Source organism: Lissotriton vulgaris, chromosome 2_1 (genome assembly GCF_964263255.1).
Source record: "Lissotriton vulgaris chromosome 2_1, aLisVul1.2, whole genome shotgun sequence".
Taxonomy (NCBI): Eukaryota; Metazoa; Chordata; class Amphibia; order Caudata; family Salamandridae; genus Lissotriton; species Lissotriton vulgaris.
The window spans coordinates 1376990288-1377015280 of record NC_141687.1 but is presented as its reverse complement, the minus strand read 5'-3'; positions in this window follow the sequence as shown (position 1 = coordinate 1377015280).

Sequence of the window (24993 nt, the reverse complement as noted above, 5' to 3'; positions counted from 1 at the left end):
GGAACCAGAAGTGGCATAGTAGCAGCTAGAATAATCCGTACCAGCAATAATCTTACCATCTGTATCGCCCTGGCCAAATTCATAGGCTGGGCATGGGTCATCAGAAGCAAACTGGAACCGGGACTAAAACCTTGTTAAATGTTTGGCTAAAACCAGAAGGAAAATTCATGGGCTTTTTGTAACTTGTATTTACGATGTATTTTATGAATTCAACCTAACCATTTTAACCTTTTAAATCATGAAATGTAATTTATCTTTTTAAAGCTTTTATGACACTCTCGAATAAAGCTTGTTATGAATTTAGGGCAAAGCTAGACATTTTATTACGGTGCTATGTGCAGGACAATGACTTAAGACGGGTCAAGACAAGTTTTTGTGTACATTTGGAGTCCCTAAATGTTTTGAAAATATTCATCTGAAAACCCTGAGAGCTATGCTGCAAGTTTGGAATCAAATGAGAAACGTATTTGTGATTCATTATTAGACCCAAGTGGCACCAATTTAGGACTCACGAGGAACACCACTAGGTCTAGACGACAAACACAGCATACCATTAAGTGAGGCAAGTACAAGAAGCTCGAGAGACTTAAGAGACAGTTTGAATCTCATAAGTTGGTAGACTATCTCGGAGAGTACACAGGGAAGGTTGTTGAGATAGAATAATATCAGTTACATTTATGGAGAGAAAGTCAACAGTGGACCTCGGAATACAACTGGCACTTTGAGGATTTGACATAGGATGAAGCTAAACTAACGTGGTAGGTCTCCATTTGGTATTGGGAAATTGTCAGGGCAGATGACGAAAAGAAATGATAACCATATACAAGATGGGAAAAATGTTTGCCAACTGCTGCTCTTCTATCTGATTGTATTAGCCAGAAGAGACATCTATCTCTAAAGGGGCTTTCGCGTAGGCTCCCTCGATTATGGACTTTTTTATTCTATTCCAATATACAAGCAAGAACGGATGTGGAACATGACCCCAGGTCTTTACAGAATATATGGCTTTGTTTTACAAATTGGCAAGAATGCATGAGTGTCCAAAGATTACACCAATTTGATGCTGAATAATAAGTCCAACCTTGTGGGTTATCAGCAATAAGTCAGCTGATGGTGATGTGGACAAATACAAGGTTTGTGGACTGATGTTTTGGGACTTCCAGGAGTATAGAAGCTACGTTGTCATTCGATGTCTGTATCGTACAAAAGTGATGGATACCATGAGTGCTTTGATGGGCCATTGACAATTTTCCAGTCAATGTTGCAGTAGGAGTAATTTTAATTTAGGTTATAATCATGGCTTCCAAGTTTGATGCTGGCAGTATGAGGTGTAGTTCCATTCCATGAGCAAAGCAAAGATGACATGTGCGGTTTGAGGCTGAGCTAGGCAAGCTGATGGAGTCTTAACCTGTTGACATATTAGGCTTAATTTCAGGGACAACTTCTTGCACAAAAACAATACTCAGAGGCATTGTCCTCTTTCAGGAGAATGTAACACACTTAGAAAGAGGAAACAACAATGGGAAATAAAGATATTTCTCCTTGTTGCGCCTATGGTTGAGAGGCTTATAATTCTGATGCATTCTCAGGTCTACCAATGTTGGTAACTCTGGGAATGCGTCAGAATCCATGGTGAATGTGTGGGAACACCCAGACTCCACCCACAGTACGTCTCCTTGTCGCAGAGTAAAGTAAGATGGCAATTTGCACTTACTTGCTTTACTGTGGTGATCTTGCGAGGCTTGATAAATATCATTTATGTTTTTCATCACCCTTTCATCTCCTTGTGTAGCGCAAAGCTGGTGTAAAATCTTGATAAATATGTCCCTGAATCTCGACTATGTTGCCACCTGCTTCTTGGGATCTGTATTGCACTTATACAATTTATATAATACCATACGAACTGACTCAGTGCACATGCATATGATTGTGTGAATTCCATTCATATTGCAACAACAAAAAGAAAGCTTATATACCCTTGCCTCAAAGAGTAGGCATTTTATAAGAACTCAATTTTAGTGTATACAAGGTCTCTGTACTAAAAACTTATTTTCTCCAATTTTCCACCTGTGCATCCCTCCATGCCCCTCGTCAACATTTAACCCTTAACATTTGAGTCTCATACTTCCCTATACTCTACTGGGAACCCTCATGATTAAAGCTCATAAGCCCAGTTTCATGATGTTTCACATTACTGGTTATCGCACAAAAAGGAAAATTTCTCATCACAGTTCACTTACGATCTGCTTAAATGCCTTATTATTTGTGCAAACACTACAACCCTGCTTTTCAATTGGGAATTGAAATTTAACACACGCTAGGGCATATTCTCAAAGGACTATCGCCGAGTTATCAGCACTTCATCACAGCCTAAGTCACAATAAATGTATCTCCCCATTCATAAGCTAGTGCTAACAGCCCATATCATCAGTTTACCTGCGATAGCAGCCGCAAAAAACATTGCCACAGATGACCCTGGCAACTATCGTTAATGAGATGCAGAGTAGGCATTCCCGTGCCAAAATCTGGAACAACACCACTCCACAACATTCTCAATGACCGGCCAGATTGGCGATAAGAGCCCAAAACATGCAGTAAGGCATGTTAGCAGCAGGAAAGTAATACCTGCTCTGACATGGTGCAAAGTCAGACAACAGCCTACACCACAAAAGGGAGCCCATCACAGAGCCACACCTGAAGGGCAACGGATGCCATGGAGCCACTGATCATGCGGGCCAGATGCCCAAGAGGGCCACAACACCCACCACCATCAACCCCAGGACCACCCTCCAACCCCTCAGGGCCTTCCCCGACCACCCCCACCACCCCCAGACTAAGATACTGCACATCAACAGCACAAAACCATGAGCAAAGCACCTGCCTGATGTCGCACAATTACAACAATCAACATACATGTGAGTACAGAAAACCTGATTCATTCATTCACCATTGAAAGTCCAAACACAATATCACATTCTAATTTGTCTCCAAACAACTATTTTGATTAGTAATGGCCTGGCATCCCTGGACAATCTGTGAGTCACAGCCTGCAAGACAATATCCAAGATAAGAAGGTGTGTCAGGCACCCATCAAAGAACAGAGAGAGAGAGATAAAGAGAGAGAGAACAAAAGAGAGAAAAAGAGAGAGACTGAACAAGGTGTGCAAGGCCAGTCGGGCCCTTGGCACATTCAAACAGGCCAACTGATGCGTGTGTTACGTAATTGATGCACCCCAAATCACAGGCATGGCATCAAAGTCAGCACATAGGCCACAGCACATTTAAGAAATGCAAGCAGTAGTCAGACTAAAATTAGGTTTGAAAGCTATTTTGCCTCAATACACAAGGCGGGAGGACAACCGAACCCCCAACCTTGGTCCTGAATGCGGCTGGCACACTCTGCGTTAGATACCAGGCAAGCCTCAGATGACTTCCACACCATGAACTGTGCTAATGAAAGACCAACGTGCCCACATCCCACACACACTTCACACTTGTCCCTGCATGAGCTACACCTGGAAGGGATGCACTTGACACAATTGTTAAACAACCCATATGTCCAAACTTTGCACACACATACAACTCTTTGGCCAGAGCTGTGCCATATCATCCACCAAACTGCCACCAGTCTGAGGATTGCCGGTGCTACAAGAGCAATGGCAGGCCATCCCGGGCACATGCACAACCCCTGTCACATGGAACTGTACCGTGCAAAAATGCTGCATCTGGTGGGATCAATGCCAGCGGCAGTGTTACAAATTAGTTTCTGTCTGGCCTAAGTCACCTGCATCCAGCCCTGGTTCCACTATCGATCATGCACATTCGAGCGGCCCATGGAGGTCTGCCTATCCAACACAAATGTAGCCGAATTGGATTATGACTTAACAGTGCACCCCCTATTGGCCCACGTACAGGAGTGTCAATGGGTTACCCGTGCATGGGATGCACTGGCATATGTGCTGGCAGTTGTGCATGGGAGATTGCACAACACCTCGTGTGCAGTGACCACATCGAGGCCCTCCCCTATTGGGCTGTGGTGGGGAGTGGTGAAACAGCATGGACTTAGCACATCTGCCCAGACCAGTTAAATAATTGACTCACCCTGGTGTTCCTTGAACCCGACAATGACATACTATTGGAACAGATTGCCCATGAAGCTGCGCTCAAATTCATGGACGAGTAATTAAGTTTCTGCAGCCACATCAAATTGTCACTTGCAGCACAGGTCCCAACAACTTGTTGCATTGTGGGAAATGCTCACTTATCCCACCACAATATTTGACATGTCTGCCTTTATCTGGACTCTGAATGCATGTGCGTGGAACTCCGCGTTTGTACCCACTCCTGTGCCAGGTGATGCAGTTCCATGGTCGGAGTAGCACAGCGTTGTGTGGCAACGGTCACAATTCGGACATACTGCTGGGGGTAGAGTACACACATGGCAATGTAACATAACTTGTGACCTTGTCGGACCCTTTCACCTGATCACTGTCAGCAGAGCAGACAGTTGGCGCTGTCCGGTGGAACAGCACTATGAAGATCCTATGGGCTGTGAGTTGTGTCCCCTCACACGAGCCATGATCAGACACCAAACATCACATGACTCGTCCAGCAAGGCAAGGTGGACTGAGACCATTGCCGTCTGTAATGATTTTGTGTACATTTTCGCCTCCCCATTTCTTGCACCTCGACATGTTCCCATGCTGCGTGTAAGTGTGTTAAGCATTTTCCTGCATGTTGTGGTCCTTCCCTTGTCTGTACTAACATGCACATGCCAATAAAGTCTACGCAACTTCACTGGTGTCTAACTGTGATGAGTGTTGATTAGATTGCCAAATTGTGTGCCATAATGAGCATCGTGCAGACACAGAGAGGGACTGACTGCCGCAGGTACAATAGAGTGGGTCCCTTTTGACAGCTCCACCTCTGTGAGCCGGACATCATATTTGGGATAGTTGCCGGCAGACCTGTGCACTTACGTGTCTTCAGCAATGTGAGTATGGTGTCCAAACTCTGGCCATGTGGAGCATTGTTCTACATCAAAACAAACTGTGTCCACACAGATATGTGTGAGTAGGTATGCAAAGTGATGTTCTGTTGTCACTTGTGATGGAGGACGCCCCTTCTTGCCTGCTACTGATTTTGTCCTTTCTACACACAGCCCTATTTTAAACATGGACGTGTGCCTATGTTGGGGCGTTACAAGATTGTTGTTCATGTTCAATGAGGCCACAGCTAGTTCACATCTTCACAGTCATCAAATTGGCCATGTGGGTCAGGGTCAAACATGTGCATTGATGTCATTTACCAGGGTGTACCTTCTTGTGCAATCAATGTCCCTACATCCATCCATACTTCATACTTGAGTGAACATAGACATGACACATCAGTGTGATTTTGCATGTTTTATTCACATTCTGGTGAATTCCGGAGCTGGAGCTGTACATGGCCATGCCAGCCCACATTACATGGTAGACCAGTGGTGGGCCAACCAGAGTCCTTTAGGGATTGAAAAGTAAATAGAAGGAGGGAGAGTGCAGTCCGCAGCAGGATTGCTGTGTAATTGGCAACCAGTGAAGATATGTGAAGAAAATAGAAACCTTCTCAGGGGTCTCACTGATACCATGGTCCTTTTAAACCAACAAAGAAGAAATTGGCACAGAAGCTGTAATATAAAAGTAACATCTTTAATAACCTCAAATGAGGAAGACTACGTCACACAGAAGCCTTAGCAACTGAATGAGGCAGTCTAAGGAGTACAGAGAAAATGGCTTATAGCTCATGCTATCAAATCTCTGCAATCTTTAACATATGGCAGTCCATGTCGGGGTCCAGATGAATGTCGCAGAGTGTTTCTGGCATCAGCGGCAGGTGTTGTCCCTGTTCATAATGCATAGGGCTAAACCAGTCAGGGACAGGTAATAGGGCGGAGATGGATGCTACTGCCTCCTTTCTTACACAGTAATTACCATCCACATCTTACTCCTCTGATACTTCTTCTGTGTCCGGTGTGTGTGGCGGTGTAATGGTTGCATCGCTGTGTGCCACTGACACATCAGGGTACAAAGGTGATAGGGCTGCATCACTGTGTGCCCCTAACACATCAGGGTGCAAATGTGATAGGGCTACAAAACTGTGTGCTACTGACACATCAGGGGTCGGAGATGTGTGTGTTGGAGTTCCCGGAGAAGTTATTTGGGACTGGGTCAGTGGCAGCAATGGCAAGATGAGGTACTGCAAGGCAACGAAGATCCCAGCTACATCTCCCTGGTGTTCAGCCGTGGCAGCCATACTACCAGCCTGCACCTGCTCCATGGTCTCCATTGTCCTGCACATCTGAGCCACCTCTGTGCTGTCCTCACTGGTGCCTGTCTGACTAGACATTTCTTGTATCCGAGTAATTGCACCAGCGATGTCAGCCAAGGATTGTCAGGAAGCATGGTGCAGACAGTGGTAGTCCGTAAGGGACTGTAAGTGGTCCCTGATGAGACTCAGATACCCACATATGGCATCGAGTTTGGCTGCCACGAGCTTGAAACCACCCGTAGCTGATCAGACGTCCCCACCTGGCAACCCAACACATGGCGTTGGTATTCCATGTTATGTTCGGGAGTCCTGGGTGACAGTCATGGTGGTGGGTTTTTCCTGCTGGATTGTCTGTGCAGGGGTTGGTGTCACCTCGAGGCAGCTGGGCTGCCCCGCTCCTGGGCGTGGGGTGTGGACGCTGTCCATTAGCCGTTGGAGGGTGTCCGTGCATATGTGCAGGTTGTCCTCTTCATCATCACTGATGAGATTTGTGGTCTACTCTGCAGTAGGTGTTGATTGTCCCTCTGCAATGTAAAGGGGAGATGCAGGTTAACAGAGTGTCCCATTTATGTTATCGCTTTGTAGATGTTCACATACAGACTGCATGACAATGTTCATTGTGACTGTTTTGGAGGAGCTGGCTATTTGATAGGAGACAGTGGGCATTTCGATTACATGACGGATGTGAGGTTGTACTTGTGTATTTTCATCAAACAGTGTCAGGCAATGCCAGATGTGGGTGGCCAGTTACTACGTACACTCAAACCTATTGTGTCCTCTGCCTGTGGTGTCGGTGTTGCACTTTGTACTACATTGCCATCAATGTTAATGTGTTGTGATTGCTATGTGTGTGTGCTGCATTGTGGGTAAGTTGCCCCTGCAGCTCTGATTTCGAGGCCCCTTATTCTAAAAGGCGATGTGCCTTTGAATTGTGTGATTTTAGGGGCTGAAATATTTGAGACTTGGGTCATTTGTGCTCTTGGACAGATTTTGTGGTTTTGTGCATTTTTGTCTGCTGATGTGTAATGGACGTCATGGGTTGTAGGTGCATGTGGATGTTGCAGAGTGTGACCTGCTCCTTTACTGATTTGATCCACACTGGGCCACCTCAGTGTCGTGTCGTGCACAGTGTCATGTATTATGACTGAAACCATGCTATCTGTCATGCTGTGTCACTTGCATTGTCAGTGTGGCTCACAGAACCGCAGCTTTGCTGGATTCAGCACATGTGCATGGGTAGGTTGTGTGATTGGTGATAGCGAGGGCCCTTTGTGCACATAGTGGACTGGGGCCTGCTTGGTATTTCGATGTGTGCCGCAGTGTGCCAAGCGTATCAGGGCCATTTTCCACTATCATTGTGCATGTGCAGTGTGCTACACATGATTGTGCTTGTGTGCCATTGTGCCCATCTCCTCCGTCCCCCCAGTCCTTGGTCGTTACTCACCCTGTTGGTGTTGGGTCTGATCATATTGAGCTGTGTCCAGACCCCCAACTCTTGCCACCATCTCCACACTGGTGACTGTGGCCACCATTTCCTCCAGCTCATCCTGTTCCTCCTGTGACGCAGGACTCCCACCTCCATTTGCCGTTGCTGCCTTCCTGTTGGTGTCGAATTTCTGTTTTTGTCTAGCTTTGCACATCATGCCAGCGCCTCTTCACCTCCTCCATTGTCCACCTCGACACTCCGACTGCATTGACAATGTTGACGATGGTTTGCCGTATTTCTGTTTGGGTTTCCAGTGCTGCAGTGGAGGTGACGAACAGTTGTAGTGTTATGTCACCTCTGTGATGATGACCCGGTCTTCCTGCAGACTGAACACCATCTTCCTCTTGTTCTTTCCCTGTTTTGGTGGGATTTTCTGTTCTTTTATAGTGCATTTTTACGCATGACGGGTGAGAATTGCAGGCCTGTCGCTGATTTTTGTATCGCGATTTGGGGCATCGCAACTTTTTAGGAGTTCGTGTTTCGCATTTTCTGTGTTCCGTTAAATTTTACATGGTCATTTGGAGCATTATCCTGCTATTATCGCATGGTGCCACCGGGTTGGGAATTAGATGTTAAGACTGTGTTATTTTCTCACAATACACTGTGATATGCAAAGTTGCATTAAGCTAAATTTGCGATGGTTATCACACGTTCTTGAGAATATCCCCTGCTGTTTTTCCCTGTCGATTTGAATGCAGTTTGAGATATGTAAGAAGGAAAATAAAAGAGTCAAACTTGACGACTATATTCCTTATTAGATAGAGGTGGAGTGAAACTTGAGAGAATGCAATTTAAGTGAGGTACAGTAATCGAGTCTAACTCCTGCAAGAGCAGTTTCTTATATGCATAAGAGTACGGCATTTCTTATATTTCTGAGCTGACAGAAGAATACAGGAACACAATCTGAATGCACTTTAAGAGTTATGCATCCAACGCAACTACAATATTCTTTTCTACACAGAGAGGGATCAATTTACCAAGTCTCGAGGTCAGAAAACACCACTCTATTAAGGGAACTCCACCAATAATCAGAATCACAGTTTAATTCAGTTTCGGCCGGTTGCTTCCTGGAGACATTTAGGCATTGAAGTGGCTCAGCATATATATGGTCATAACACTCCAACCTCATAAGACGACTCAACTATTTAAGAAAGTGAAAAACCTATTGAGTCGGCACCTGTCACTTCCAGGTAGATCAGGGAGATTAATAGAACTGCACAATCAACAGTGCAAATGCTGACAAATCATGCAGCATCAGAGAGCTGACAATGGGGAAAAGCAAAATGGGACTCAAGAGATCAAAGAAAGCAAGAAGGGCTGGTCTAAAACCACCAACAATCATTTTAGACAGATATATCTGCAACTGATTTCCAGCAGTGATCCAACACCTTACAAGACAAAGGCAGAAATAACCGATTATTCCAGGTTGACATTTTTAGCAAAATTCTTATTGTTGCAAACTAGACTTCTGTAGAAATCATAGTTTCAGGTAAAAAACGGAAAGACATTTGTTATAATTAAGCAAAATCCTCAAGACATTCCTTTAAATGACCCGTACACGCCTAGGATGCATATAAGCTCAGAGATTAATTTATAAATAAAAAATTGTGTATTTTGTTGATTAGTGTCCCTATATGATATTTCAATGGCAAGTTACCATGACTTAAAGTTATAAATATATTACCATCTCTTTTGCTACTCTAGATGCCACCAATCAAATATGTACTCCAATGGTAGCTACTAAGGCCCAGATTTGCGAAACCCTTGTGTCACACAACGCGCTACAAGGCAAAGCAAGGGCTTCAGTGTGATTTACACAGACACTCAAAGTGATCTTGCGTGGCTCTCTCTGCCTCAGTAAATCCAGGGTAATGGAAGGCAGTTTAAGTTGCTGCCTTGCGTTACTCTGTGTTGGGAATGCAGTCCTAGGGTGGAGTGTGGGTGCTCCCATGCATCCACCCATGTTTTTAGCACATTCCCACATTTACTAAGACTAATAAACTTGGCAATGCATCACCTTTCCACTTGAGGCGTAACATGGAGACATATGAATATTTCTCCTTGCTATTTCCACTTCCTAGGTGTGCTGCATTCTGCAGCCCACTAGAAAGAGGAAAATGCCTTTACGAATTGCTTTTGTGCCGGTAGGTTTTCCTTCCTGCATAAAAACAATTCTGCCTGCAAGGCAGGCACCCTTGCACTATGGCACAAGGGTGCCTGTGTTGGCGTTTGGCAGCCACAAGTGCGCCAGCACAGAGAAAGAGAGCAGGAATGCACCATATGTTAGCAATTATGCAGTCTGCTCTGATAACTCATATCTTTAGACTACTTTTAGGGATTACATGTAGAAGGATTAGTCAATTCACAGGTAAAATAACTTAGTTGTCTGACATTTTGGTTCTAATCCTAGCTTTATACAAGAACAAACATTGTTCTTATTTATGATATATATATATATTCACTGAAAAAACCATAGGTTATAGACCATATATAGTTAGGGATTAGCATTTACAAAACCTTATTTTACTCGCACAAAACCATTGAAGTTCGCATATATAGTTAGTTGCACTAACTATATATCGCGCACCCGCAATCCACTGCTGATCATGTCACATATTACATCATTCATGACATGGTCAGTGACATCACTGATGACATCACTGATGACATCTCAAATGACATCACTGATGACATCACTGATGACATCTAAAATGACATTACTGATGACATCACTGATGACATCTCATTTGATATTACTGATCACATCACTGATGATATCATTTATGTGATAATACGATGAACCTCTTCAGACTCTAATATAACCTTAGATACAATCAGTGTAAACAGACACTCACAGACTGTCACTCATCCATGGAGTTACTCACACACCTAGTCAGTCATGCAAAGAATACATCACACCTCCATTTCCTCAACTATACAGTTATACACACCTTACTTATTCAAACATATACTAACACATATTTACTCTCTTATACAATCCCTGATACAAGTTCACAATGATCCATACAGCCACTCACAAATTCACTGGCTCTTATGCACAGTTATTTATATATGTCAACTCTCACATGTACTGTGTTTTACATATGTACTTACTTTGACATGTAGCACTGAGATATCCATTCACTCACCAATACACTCATGCACACAGTCAACCGCCCATACAGCTGTTTCCACATGCACTTTTGAACCCATACATCTAGTGAATCAACTGCTCACACATCTATGCACAGAGTCATACACCTCCCAGCCACCACACACACACTCAGTCTCCCATACAAATACTTGGGCAACCAATCAATAACCCATATAGTTACTCATATAGCTACTGATCAACACATGCAGCAGTTTACAGAACAACAGACATAATGATGCACAAATTAAGAGAGTTTAGTCACTAACCCATGCACTCAGTGAGACACATTTAATCACTCACTCATACAGTCAGTCATGCACCTACTAAATCCTTCATCCAGACACTTATACATCCACTCATTCTTCAATATGTAAGAAATATTTTAGCTTTACAGAAACATACAGTCACTGGATGTTGTCATCAGTGATGTCATCAGTGATGTCACTGACCATGTCATGAATGATGTAATATGTGACATGATCAGCAGTGGATTGCGGGTGCGCGATATATAGTTAGTGCAACTAACTATATATGCAAATTTCAATGGTTTTGTGCGAGTAAAATAAGGTTTTGTAAATGCTAATCCCTAACTATATATGGTCTATAACCTATGGTTTTTTCAGTGAATTTTTAAGGTTTTGTAAATGCTAATTCCTAACTATATATGGTCTATAACCTATGGTTTTTTCAGTGAATTTCAATGTTTTTTTAATAGCAAATATCAAAAGCTGTAAAATGTATTCTTATTCTAATTCAAAAATATATTTTATATTTTTGTAATATAATTTTTTTATTTATATATTTTTTAAATTATTTTTTTTTTGTTTCGCTGCCGGTCCGCGAACCGGGCAGCTTCCCGTTAGCTTTATTTTGTTCCGCGACCCAGTCCGCGAACCGGTAAAGGTTCCGTTAGCGCAACTACTGTGTTAGAAAGCAACATCGTGACGCGTCGAGTAAGCGCGATGTATCGCGTTACCGCGTAATGCGTCTTATGACGCGCCGCGTTAGCGCACCCGGAAGCGCTCCGGAACGCGAACCAAGGCGCGAAGCGCAGCGCCCCGGAAGCAATCCGGGGCGCGGCGTGGAGCGCGTAACGTAAGCATAACAGGTCATGTGACTTGTTTATAAAACTTTTCATTGGTTCATTTTACTTTTGGTTTCCTAATGATGGAAGGCTTGGTCATATGACCTAAAAATAACACTTTTCATTGGTTTAGAACATTTTTTTTTCTCAAATGATGAAAGCCCCACCTTTTTTCCTCACTCTGACTTTCATTTTTATGAGAGAAAGACCTTTTTTGAATACCATAGAAATGGCTTTATTGATTGCTGCAGCTGGTGGACCCCCACCACCACCACAACCTCCTAGGAAGAGAGGACCACCTCCTCAGGTCATCCTACAACAAGAGGAGGAAGAAGAGGAAGAAGAGGAAGAGGAGCAAGGGACAGGGAGGTTTTTCCCTGAACAGCCAAGGAGGTCCCATGTTAAAGAAAGTTATATTTGGCAATTTTTTTCCCCCGGAACAAAAAAAGGTAAATGCCCGGTATGTTACCTGCCTGATTTGTAAAGATGAACTGTCCAGAGGAACAGAAAAGAAATACAGTCATGGTAATTATACCATGCATCGCCATATGGAAAGGTGGCACCCTATAAATTACAGTGCTGCACAAGTACGTGATCTGGTGGATAACCCCCGTCCTGTGGCCAGTACATCCACCAATGAAGAGGCAGTGACGGGACGAGAGGCGAGGGAAATGGTCCCAAATATCCAAACGAAATTTGGCAATCTGAAGCACGTATGCATTTTTTGTGGCCAACTTATTTGCTTCAGAGAGAGCAGCATAAATTTAATTAATAAAGCAATTGACAATCACAAATGTGCAAAACGCCCCAGAAAATAAATTATCTTTTTTTTTTGTTGCTCCTGTTGAGCCCTTCATAATGAATCATTTTTGTTTCTCCCCCATCAAAAAAAACAAAAAAAATATAAAACCGTTCAAAAAAGACAAAAAAACAACAAAATGTTCAGAAAAATAATAACAAAAATATAAAACAACAAAAATAATTTTAAAAAAAGTTCTTTTCAGAACTACCTCCCCTTTATAAGAATTTGCTAGAATGTTTAGCACTCTGACAACCTCTATTTCTTTTGGTTCGCTTCCCTGTTCGCGCGCCGGTACGCGAACCGGAAGCGAACTCAAAACATTTTTTTTTTTTAAAAAAGAAGAGTAAGTAAACTGAGAGTAATGTTCAAAGAAAGACAGTTAGTGGGAGTAACACAGAGATACTGTTTAAAGAGGGACTGAGAACAGGAGTGGAAAGAGTAGAGTAAAAAAAGTAATACAAAAAGGAATGAGGGAAGTAGCAAAGGCAGGAAACTGAGGGTTAAAAGTTAAATGTAAAAGAGATGTAACAGAATGAGTACTAAACACTTACCTGCTACCAGTCCTAAGAGAAGCTGGCTTCTCCCAGGTGAGACCAGCCATGCTATATTTAAAATCATTAGGCAATATCTGTATTACTTTCGCCATGGCCAATTTCCTTGTGGCAGCAACCAGAGCCAGAAGGAGTATGAATTTGGAAAACTGATGTACATAACGTGTTTTAAATATTTTAATGTATACATTTTGCCAAATTAACTTGTTTACAAAGAAACTGTTTAATTCTTTTTTAATTGTAAATAATACTGTTTTAATGTACTTTGCATGATTTTATCAAATCGAATAAAGTTAATTTGACTGACTGACTGACTGACACTTACCTTATAATTATCTTTAACTTAGTCATGTGTTATTTTTATACTTTCAATCTGTGAATGAGAGAACAAAAATTTTAAAATTGATAGAAAGTAGTAAAAGATGAGTGAGCATGAGACAAGATGAGTACATATTAAAAATCACAATTCAAAGTACAGAATTAATTATACATATTAAATGGTTTATTTTTGCTGTTTGCAGAATATATCAAATTTCACTGAAAACAGTGAGTTGAAGGTATTCATCATATAACAGCGGGGAAAAAAAACACAATCAAAATGATTGTGTTTAAAAAACCCATATAATATAATCAATCAGAAATCAGAACTCCTCCAAAGTAACTTACTTTCCATGACGTCAAAGGATGTCCTATGAACAGCTTATACTCTGTTGTGCTGTTATTATTTTCTGCCCGCCACTTTCTGAAAGATAAGCTCTATCGTTTTAAGAAAAATGAGACATACAAAGCAATTTAAAACAGCACACTAAATTACAACAACACCTAGAATCATTATAATCCAGTTACCTACCCTAAATTCTCACTTCTGAAAACAAGTCAAAAGGCAACATTGCTTCATAGTCAAATTCTAATCATTGCCGAAAGACCAGCCTTTTTTAAATTTCGAATAAACTGTGTAATATCTTGAAGTTGTTAAATGACCATCATGTCATATAATAGCTGCAGTTACAAATGTTCTTCCTGAAATCGACGACTGTGCAGCCAAAACATTTTTAATTAGACTTGACAACTTATTTACATCCGGTTTATATAGTTGGAATTGTAAAATTACATTTTACCGATAAGTTTCTATAAATAATGTAGACAGCATTGCAGACTTACATTACCTCTACTCCTTCTTTTGATCTGCTGCTTGAATTAGCTTATTCAAAAAAACAATTTTTGCTCTGTGCTACACTTATCCACAAGGCTATATAGTGTAGGAGCTATTAGAACCTCTTGAAATTCCTCAGAACAAATCCTGAGATTCCTTCCCTAAAATTTTGGTTGTAAGAACACCAGGTAAGAATTTTTAAGGTGAAAAGGCAATCTTTTTTTGAAAGTTAAAACAGAATCATTGCAGAATGACCAGCCATTTCCAGACTTCAAATAAGTTGTGTAATGTCCTGATGTTGTTGAAGGACCCTCATGATATATAATTGCTGCAGTTAGAAAAGTCCTTCCTGATATTGACAACTGAGAAGCCACAAAATGTTTAATTAAAGTTGTCAATTTTGTTCCATCAGGCCTACATCGTTGGAACATTAAAATGACATACTGGCCATATCTTCGTATAAATAATGTGAACAGCATTGCAGACTTACATTGGCTACACTCCATGTTTTGATCGGCTGCTTTTACTAGCTTATTAAAGGATACTGATTTAGTGTCTGGCAAAGTTAAATATATAAATCTTTCTGAGTCTACACTAGTAATACTTGATAACGTACAATTCTCGCAGTCATGCTGCCATTGATAAGAAAGGCCAAACAGATGATCTACATCTACACCTTCATCTTGCAATACATTAAGCATATACATTAAAAACTCCTGACAATCTTGATGAATATTTTGAGAGAATTGTGTTTGACCTGAACATTCATCTAACAGATTTCGAATTTCAGACACACGTTCTACTCTTGTTCTATTAGCACTACATTTATCTAACACAGAATTTAACAAACAGCAAAAACTTTGATCCGAATTGATCACAATCTGTTCTTTTAAAGTTTCTAGAGAAAAGACAACATTAACCACTACATTAGCATAGCAGTTCATACCAGAACTATTTTCAAATTGAAAACCAACAACATCTTCAACAGAATTCATTTTCTTTCTGCTTACAATTTTGAGTTCATCGACTTTTGGTCTTTTTTCTACAACCTCCCTACTATTAGTGACATTTCTTCATTTCCGGCCTACCACACGTTTCTCAAACAAAGGATATTGAGGCAAATGTGGCACATACTCTCTTCTTAACCTATTGCATTCCATAACACAATCTAGATCCGCACAAATGTTTGTGACATCACACTCAATCAAGTACAAACCCGATAAAGTTCTGACTCGTGACAATGCTACATAAGCCATACCCTCCTTGAACATAGAACTGCCAATATTCACCAAAGCACTGTCTACACTTAAACCTTGTGATTTATGGATTGTCACCGCATATGCCAAGCAAACAGGAAATTGCTTACGGCGAACATATAAGCCTTTTACAAGCAGAAACCTAGCTGTGCAACGACCAATTAGCTGTACTTCCTCAATGCCATCAAATTTAATTTTTAAAAATTCAATTCCATCCCTATTTCTGTATTTCTCAAAATCAACAACATTACCCATTGATCCATTTGACAGACCTTTTTCAACATGTAAATTTCTTCTCAAAATGATACAGCAATTTAAGCACACATTCAGAATTTTTTCAAAACCAGCAGTTTTAGATATAGTCTTCTCTAATGAATCCAATTTAGATTTCAAATTCTCAGACAAAACAATTGTTGCACCCGTATGCTCTATTCTGTCAATGGCTTCCAGTTTCACAATCTCTTGGTTCTCTAAATTCAACATTTTGTTGTTGAAGATGGAACATTCTGCAAGAGTTGGCATCAAACATATTCCAGATTTCTTCTCAGTAATTATATGAAAAATATTCTCTGGCAGAACGTCTTCTTCTGGAAACAAATTTGACAGTAATCGTGCATGTAAAGCTTCTTTCCCACGCTCAGTCACTTTCCCGATTCTAACATCTTGTAGAATATTCTTGTAATCTTCATCCTTCGCCTGACGCATATTTTCACGAAGCTCAGCATAACTGAAGTTTAACCATATGTTAACGTTACCAATGCTCCCTAAGCACTTCCTGGTATCTTCATGCGTAAGCAGTTTAAACACTGGTTGTCCTTTCACTGGTGTCAGCTGCAGAAGATCACCGAAAACAATGATGTGTTTGCCACCAAATAACACATCATACTCTGTTTTAAGACCTTCCTGCATTCTCAAATGCACAAAGGCAAGCATGACATTGGAAACCATGCTTACTTCGTCAATGATAAGAAGTTTCATCTTCTTCAGGACTCTAGATACTTCACAACAAGCATCTCCCGATAACTTGTGATATTGTAATTTGTTATCATGCTCCACTGGCAGCATCAGTAGCCGATGCAAAGTAATACCTTTAATGTTATGTGCTGCCAGACCAGTTGGAGCGGTGACAACACACGACAGCGATGACTCAGTCCTTTTCTGCAAATAACATGAAATTGCTTTAATGAGGAAACTTTTTCCAGTTCCTGCTTCTCCACTCACGTACAATCGGATAGGCTTCAACAACGTACATGAGCACTGTTTCTTCTCATGACTTAATCCATGATCAATTTGGTTGGTAACTTCATCATATATTTTCCTCTGCTCAACGTTAAGTTGTCTTTCTAAATCTTCTAAGTTAACCACATCCTCCTGAGCATGTGCCATGGCTCTTTCCACTTCAATCATGGCAGTGGCAGCTTCATTTTCAATAACTGGTCCTCCTAGTGGATCCTGACTCAATGAAACAGAACTCTGACTGTCCTGAGAACTGTCTCTAGCAATCTCGGCTGCTATTGTTGCTTCCTGCTCGATTTCTGCATTCAACATTTCTAGATATTTTGGGAAAACAGGACATTCTATGGACTCCTTGGCTGCATTGAAAGAGTCTTCGTAACAGAGGAAATCTCCAAGCAGTTCCTCTTCTGCACGCCAAGGCTTGAAAAGTTGCAAAAGAGCTAAATAGAAAAACTCTTTTCTTTCTGGAGATTCGCAATCCAATTTTCGATGATTTACCAATAGACATTTTTTTTGCTTGACCAGACATCCCTCATTTCCAATTACAGCATACACTCCTTTATCAATATCTTCTGTGATGTTCCTCTTGAAAATGTAATTTTGTAGAACCTCATACAGACAAACATTCTCCAAGTGACTGCTTCTATTTGGATAATATGTATCCAACATGTTGGTCTTCAAAATATCTGTACTGCTTGGCTCCTTCTCCGCCAAATACTCAATTTCCCGTACGGGTTTGAGAACTCGATTACGCGTTGCAGCAAGACCAAGACTTGACCAAACGATACTCCTAGATTTGGCATAGAGACTTGCTGAAGATAACCGGTCAGAACATTCATAAGCTCTGATTTCTCGATGCAACAACATCTTCAGACTGAAACTGTACAACTTCTTATTGAGGCTCTTTTCATGGGAAATGTCCTCCCACATATCCTTGAGTTCTGTCTTTTCTTTTTTTGTGATGTAAGACGTCACATACCGAGCCACAGCCATACAGTTGTCAGCCACAAACTGTATATCCATGTTAGCATTCCACATGGACAAAATCACTAGGTTGTAGTCATTGATGTTCTTGGACTCTTCGTTTCTCTTCAAATTGTATGTATTTTTGGGTGATTTCCTTGTCACATTATGTCGCAGCGAAGACATCAAACTGTTCACTCTTCCTTTAGATATCACCAATCGTGGAAATCCAAAACGACATTTTGTGTGGTACTTATTCTTGTTTCTGAATGTACGACAACAGTACTTTCCACAACGATGGCTTTGAAATCGTAAAACTTGTTCTCTTAGACTTTTGTCTTCCTTTGTCTTTGGAACAGCACATGTAGAATACTGTTTTATGAAATTCATCACTAAGTCATCCGGATCTGTTCCAAATTTGGGTGCATCTTTGATCCATAGCAGCATATGTATATGAGGAGCACCTCGTGCTTGATACTCCTTTCTCCAGAAGAAATCCAACACCTCTCCAAGAGGTGGATTTTTCTTGTTCGTGATGAAAGACATCATAGCTTCAAATCTATGATTGAAGTACCTGCATACATTCACTAGATCCAAAGAGCACAGTTCTCCGGGTGTCTTGAATTCAATATTTTCAATGTTTCCATTTGCCTCTCGTAGAAATTCAAGTAAGTCTTCCCAGCCATACTCAGCACAGCTGAGAGTGAGGAACCATGTGGGAGTTCCTAAGTTCCTCAGCATAGATTTTAAGTCACCATGAGGACGGTACCAATACTCATTAGTACCACGCTGACATGCCATCAGATTAATCAGGTGAGAATCCAAAATACTGTCTTGCACATTGACTTTATCCATAAAGTCCTTTGCTGAGATATTTCGCAGTTGTAAACCACTTTTCAGGATGTGATTCACTGCATAAGACAGTCCAGACAGATCACTTTCAAACAGTAGATGAAACAAATAGGGAATGCATTGACGAAACCTAGGATCTTCTGCATATAATCGTAAAGTCCGGTATTCAGAAGCAGGAATTTGATCAGGTCGCTCATCATATCATCCTCCTCGACCTGTGGGAAATAACTGTGGAAAACACAGAGCTTCCAAACTTTCCTCCCAAACACTAATGGGACTCCCTTTGGCTTGTTTCATTTGAAACAACTCAATAGCATTCCCCATTACTTCCTTGGAATGCAAAGGATGAACACTATAATGTTCATATATTTCTTCATTTTTAGAGGCTTCTACTTTCTCAATTTGTCCAGCACACAATTCACTGTCTTCTTCTTCACTTACTTTCTCTTCTGCTACACATACATTCTTGTAGTACTCATTGTTTTTTATCAAATACAATGTTGCCTTTTTGACTTTCTTAACATCCACTAAATCTTGCCAGATTTTCTTACTCTTTGTCGGAACACCATTAACTAGGATAACCAGAGGTTCCTCTTCCACTTTCTCTACTCTAATTGTATTAATGTTTTTCTTCAAATCTAAAGGCAAATAAACAACTCTTCCCTTTAATCCTCTCTGTAAATCTGATGGAGGCAATTTCCCTGTCTTTGGCTCCATTCGTACAATAGCCTGAAAGGGATGCACACTTTGAATCAAAATAGGTTCATAAGTATTTAAATCCTTCAATTCAGAAGGAATGTTAACCAATTCCAGATTATTATGAACCGCTCTAGCAGGCATCCGGTTTTGGTTTAATTTGTTAAAACAATAATTACACATACGTTGGTCCGATTCCAAATCAAAACAATTTTCTACCATCAAGTATGTAGCAAAATCCTTCCATTCACTATTGTTTTCCATTTCACTTTTTGCATATAAATCCACTAACTTAGTCTGATTCTTATAATAAGTCCGTCGACAACACACACAAGTGAAATTAGGCCTCTCACTTGATTTCACCTGAAAGATGGAAATTTCCTTGTGAAACTTATCTATATTAGAAATCTGTACACTCTCTTCCACATTACCTTCTTCTACTGGGTCAATTTCAACATTGTTCTCTTTACTAGCAAAGTAACAGAACTCAATTTCTTCACAAATATTCTTCACATGTAGTTCTGAACCATGCAAAAGAGCACTGCTCAATTGTTTAAGCATAATTGCTGGACTCTTAGCATAATACAACATTCTCATTAATTTCCTCACTTTATTATGATGCACTGCTAGCATCCTGAAATGATCAAAAACACTCTGGCATACTCTTCTGGAAAGACAAGCCAGGGAATGCCCATGCAAACCTGTTACTTCTCTCACTCTGCAAAGATCTAATTCTTGCAACAACTTCATTTTCTGTTTTAAACTTTACGTATTAAATGTACGTACAAAATCACAAAACAAATTGATGGAATCCTGTCGCACACTACAAATGCTACTACATTTCCAGGTGTAGACTGGTCCCTTAGGACGTCTTCCTAAAATCTCATCACCTAACACCTCTTCTGCATCTGCAGACACAAGTTTTTCTTTTTCAACCGGACAACCATCTTTTACCTCATATGCTCGACCACTGGTGTCAACTGCATGCACCAAATCATTGTCTTGAAAGTAACTCTCCTCATTAAAAAATGCCTCACAACTTGAACTATGCATCCATTCTCCTGAGAATACTTCACAAAAATTAGTACGATTAACTACTCTCTTCCATCTACTATTTGATTTGAAATCAGAAATTACTTTGTTTAGTTTCCTAATTCTATTGATTACCAAAATAAATAACTTTCGCTTAATTTCGAAAGCCTGATCAATAATTTTCTCTACATTTTTCTTTTTCTTATAAAATGTCACTTTCTGTTGGCTTTTCTTAAAATTTTTTAACAAATTGACAATTATCCTGTTGCGGAACATTTGCCTACGAATGTCCCTGAATTGAATATCCCTTCTACTGCCATGCACAGACTTATCTCCTGCTCTAGCAGAAACTTTTTTTACGGGCCTTTCCTTTTCCTTTAAATTGTCTCTCTTCTTATGCACTAAAACATGTTCAGTACTGGTATTTTTTTGTCTGAAAATTGTTTTTAAAAATGATTTTATTTTCTTACCCGGAGCTTTTTTGGCAACTTGATACGATTTCATATTACAGGACTGTTCCAAATCTTTGCCACGATGGAGTGTAAGTTGCTTTGCTTCTTTTAGTTTTCGCTGCCTTGAGGGCATTTTTAAAGTTTTCTAAACATCTTCAGTTAAATCTGTGGAAAAATATTTAAAAAATTGATATTAACCACTATTACCAAACAGTAAACCAATAACAGAAGGCAAACAATTAACACACTAGATGTCAATTCCATCTACAGTAATTTAACAACTTAGACAAAGGGGGCATATTTACAAGGCACTTGCACCATGGGGGAAATAAGTTAAATTCCAAGAACATATAGTGTCGCATTTACAAGGCCCTTGCACCAGAAAGAAGTGACTTGAAATGGCCAAGCACACATGAGGGTGTATTTACAAGACCCTTGCATCAGGGGGGAGTGACTTACAATTACCAAGCACACATGAGGGCGTATTTACAAGGCCCTTGCACCACCATAAGGTGTGGCCTATGCAGAAGTATGCTGGATTGTCTGTCTGCCCTGGTAAAACCAAAAAATATCTAGGAGCAAAAAGGCAGGTCTGGCAGTCACAAACGTTTGTTTGAGGTGAGGCCTACTCAGGGTTGCAGATGAAATTTTGGCTTATTGAAGAGCACAGAAGACATAATACATGTGCAGGCCAACAGATGAAGTGAGTCATGTCCAGTGCACACTTCAACAAAGACCAGACCTCCTCTGTCTCCCTGGACAGGCCTAAACCTCATCAGCACAATGTGATTAGTAATGTTAGGAAACACAGGTGATGTAATTGAAAAACGTGCACCCTTGCACCAGGGGGAAATGACTTAAAATTACCAAGCAGACATAAGGGCATATTTACCACACCCATGCACCAGGAGGAAGTGAGTTAAAATTGCCAAGCACACATGAGGGCGTATTTAAAAGGCCCTTGCAAAAGCAGAAAGTGACTTAAAATTGCCAAGCAGACATGACGGCGTATTTACCACACCCATGCACCAGGGAGAAGTGACTTAAAATTTCCAAGCAGACTTGAGGGCGTATTTACCACACCCATGCACCAGGGGGAAGTGAGTTAAAATTGCCAAGCACACATGAAGATGTATTTACAAGGCCCTTGCACCAGAAAAAAGTAACTTGAAATGGCCAAGCACACATGAGGGTGTATTTACAAGACCCTTGCATCAGGGGGAAGTGACTTAAAATTACCAAGCACACATGAGGGCGTATTTATAAGGCCCTTGCACCACCATAAGGTGTGGCCTATGCAGAAGTATGCTGGATTGTCTGTCTACCATGGTAAAACCAAGAAATATCTAGGAGCAAAAAGGCAGGTCTGGCAGTCACAAAAGTTTGTTTGAGGTGAGGCCTACTCAGCGTTGCAGATGAAATTTTGGCTTATTGAAGAGTACAGAAGACATAATACATGTGCAGGCCAACAGATGAAGTGAGTCATGTCCACTGCACACTTCAACAAAGACCAGACCTCCTCTGTCTCCCTGGACATGCCTAAACCTCATCAGCACAATGTGATTAGTAATGTTAGGAAACACAGGTGATGTAATTAAAAAACATGCACCCTTGCACCAGGGGAAAATGACTTAAAATTACCAAGCAGACATGAGGGCATATTTACCACACCCATGCACCAGAAGGAAGTGAGTTAAAATTGCCAAGCACACATGAGGGTGTATTTAAAAGGCCCTTGCACCAGCAGAAAGTGACTTAAAATTGCCAAGCAGACATGACGGCGTATTTACCACACCCATGCACCAGGGAGAAGTGACTTAAAATTTCCAAGCAGACATGAGTGCGTATTTACTACACCCATGCACCAGGGGGAAGTGAGTTAAAATTGCCAAGCACACATGAAGACGTATTTACAAGGCCCTTGCACCAGAAAGAAGTGACTTGAAATGGCCAAGCACACATGAGGGTGTATTTACAAGACCCTTGCATCAGGGGAAGTGACTTAAAATTACCAAGCACACATGAGGGCGTATTTACAAGGCCCTTGCACCACCATAAGGTGTAGCCTATGCAGAAGTATGCTGGATTGTCTGTCTGCCATGGTAAAACCAAGAAATATCTAGGAGCAAAAAGGCAGGTCTGGCAGTCACAAAAGTTTGTTTGAGGTGAGGCCTACTCAGCGTTGCAGATGAAATTTTGGCTTATTGAAGAGTACAGAAGACATAATACATGTGCAGGCCAACAGATGAAGTGAGTCATGTCCACTGCACACTTCAACAAAGACCAGACCTCCTCTGTCTCCCTGGACAGGCCTAAACCTCATCAGCACAATGTGATTAGTAATGTTAGGAAACACAGGTGATGTAATTGAAAAACGTGCAAATATTTTTGCTCATTTCACAATCACATCACCTGTGTTTCCTCAGCTTAGGTATCTCATTGAGCAGATATAGTATAGCATATCCAAAAGTACGCAGAAGGTGAGGACTGTATGCAGCAGTGCAATGTACATAATTCTCCTCCAATGACAATTACAGAAGCCTTAGCATATCCATTCCCCCTAAACAGTCCTAAATGTATATCATAATTATCATAGTGACTATGAAACTCTACCAGTACATATTGGGAAACCTAAATGACTTCAAGAAACGACTTTTTAAACCATCAAACAAGCAAATTATTCTCCCATATTCATGTTGAGAAATAAAATATTTATTTAAAAAAGCAAACCTCTTGTTGTCCTTCTCATAAATGTGAAAAGTATTTCTTTTTTTAATAAAACGATTTTCTGGTCATAATTTCAAAACACAAAACAGCTCCTATGTACAAGCACACCCTAGCTGGCTTCCTTATTTTCTCCAATAAGCATACTAATCTCCTTCTAAATTAAAGGAATCTTTTCTCACCTTAGCACGATTTTTAAACACATCATGTAAGGAAATTAGTCTCCCAGATTCCTGGGAGAAGTACCTTAAAATTGTCTAGCACACATAGAGGCATATTTACAAGGCACATGCACCAGGGGAAAATGACTTAAATTTGCAAAGCACTCATGAGGGTGTATTTACAAGAACCTTGCACCACCTTTAAAGTCACTTTTAAAATGGAGTAAATGACGTGAATGTGTCTCATAAGCCTTGTAAAGATGCCCCCATGTTGACTATGTAACTCTTGCAAAACATATTGTGAAACCTAAATGACTTCAAGAAACGTGTTTTTAAACCAAGAAACACGCAAATAATTCTCCCATATTCATGTTGGAAAGTGAAATATTTATTTAAAAAAGCACACCCCATGTTATCGTTTTCATAAATGTAAAAAGCATGTCTTTTTCTTAAAAAAAGATTTTCTGGTCATAATTTGAAAACACAGCACACCTCCTATGTACAAGCACACCCTGTCAGTACTAATACTTCACATTATCTATAATTATAATTAGTCAAAGAAGCAAAATCTTTTTTAAAAAAATAATTAAAACACTTGACACAAAACAACATTTTAAATGTACAGCTAACTTCCTTATTTTCTCAATATACTATACTACTCTCTATCTAAATTAAATGATTTTTTCTTACCTTAGCAAATGCTTTTTGAATTTCAAAACAGTCTCCGAAACACACTAATTTTTCTTTAGCAGAACAAAAGGTATGCACTCCAGAGGCTAGAACCAACAAAGGCACTGAAATGCTGAAATTCATCACACATATCTCTCATGTGACCCAATCAAAACTCTTCCCTCACTTTTTTTCAAATCAACACCCTTCCCCCCTCTTCCCTTTCTGGCCTTTTTCCATAGCAACTACCTCCTGCCAGACCTCTCATGTTTACAAGTTCACACAACAATTTTTCAAATGAACTCTGAACTCTCAGTACACCTGCTAATCCACTGCAATGTTTCTTAAAATCATGTTTTCTTAACCATTCAAATTACATGTTTCAAAGAACACATCCATGCACCCTAACTTTCTGT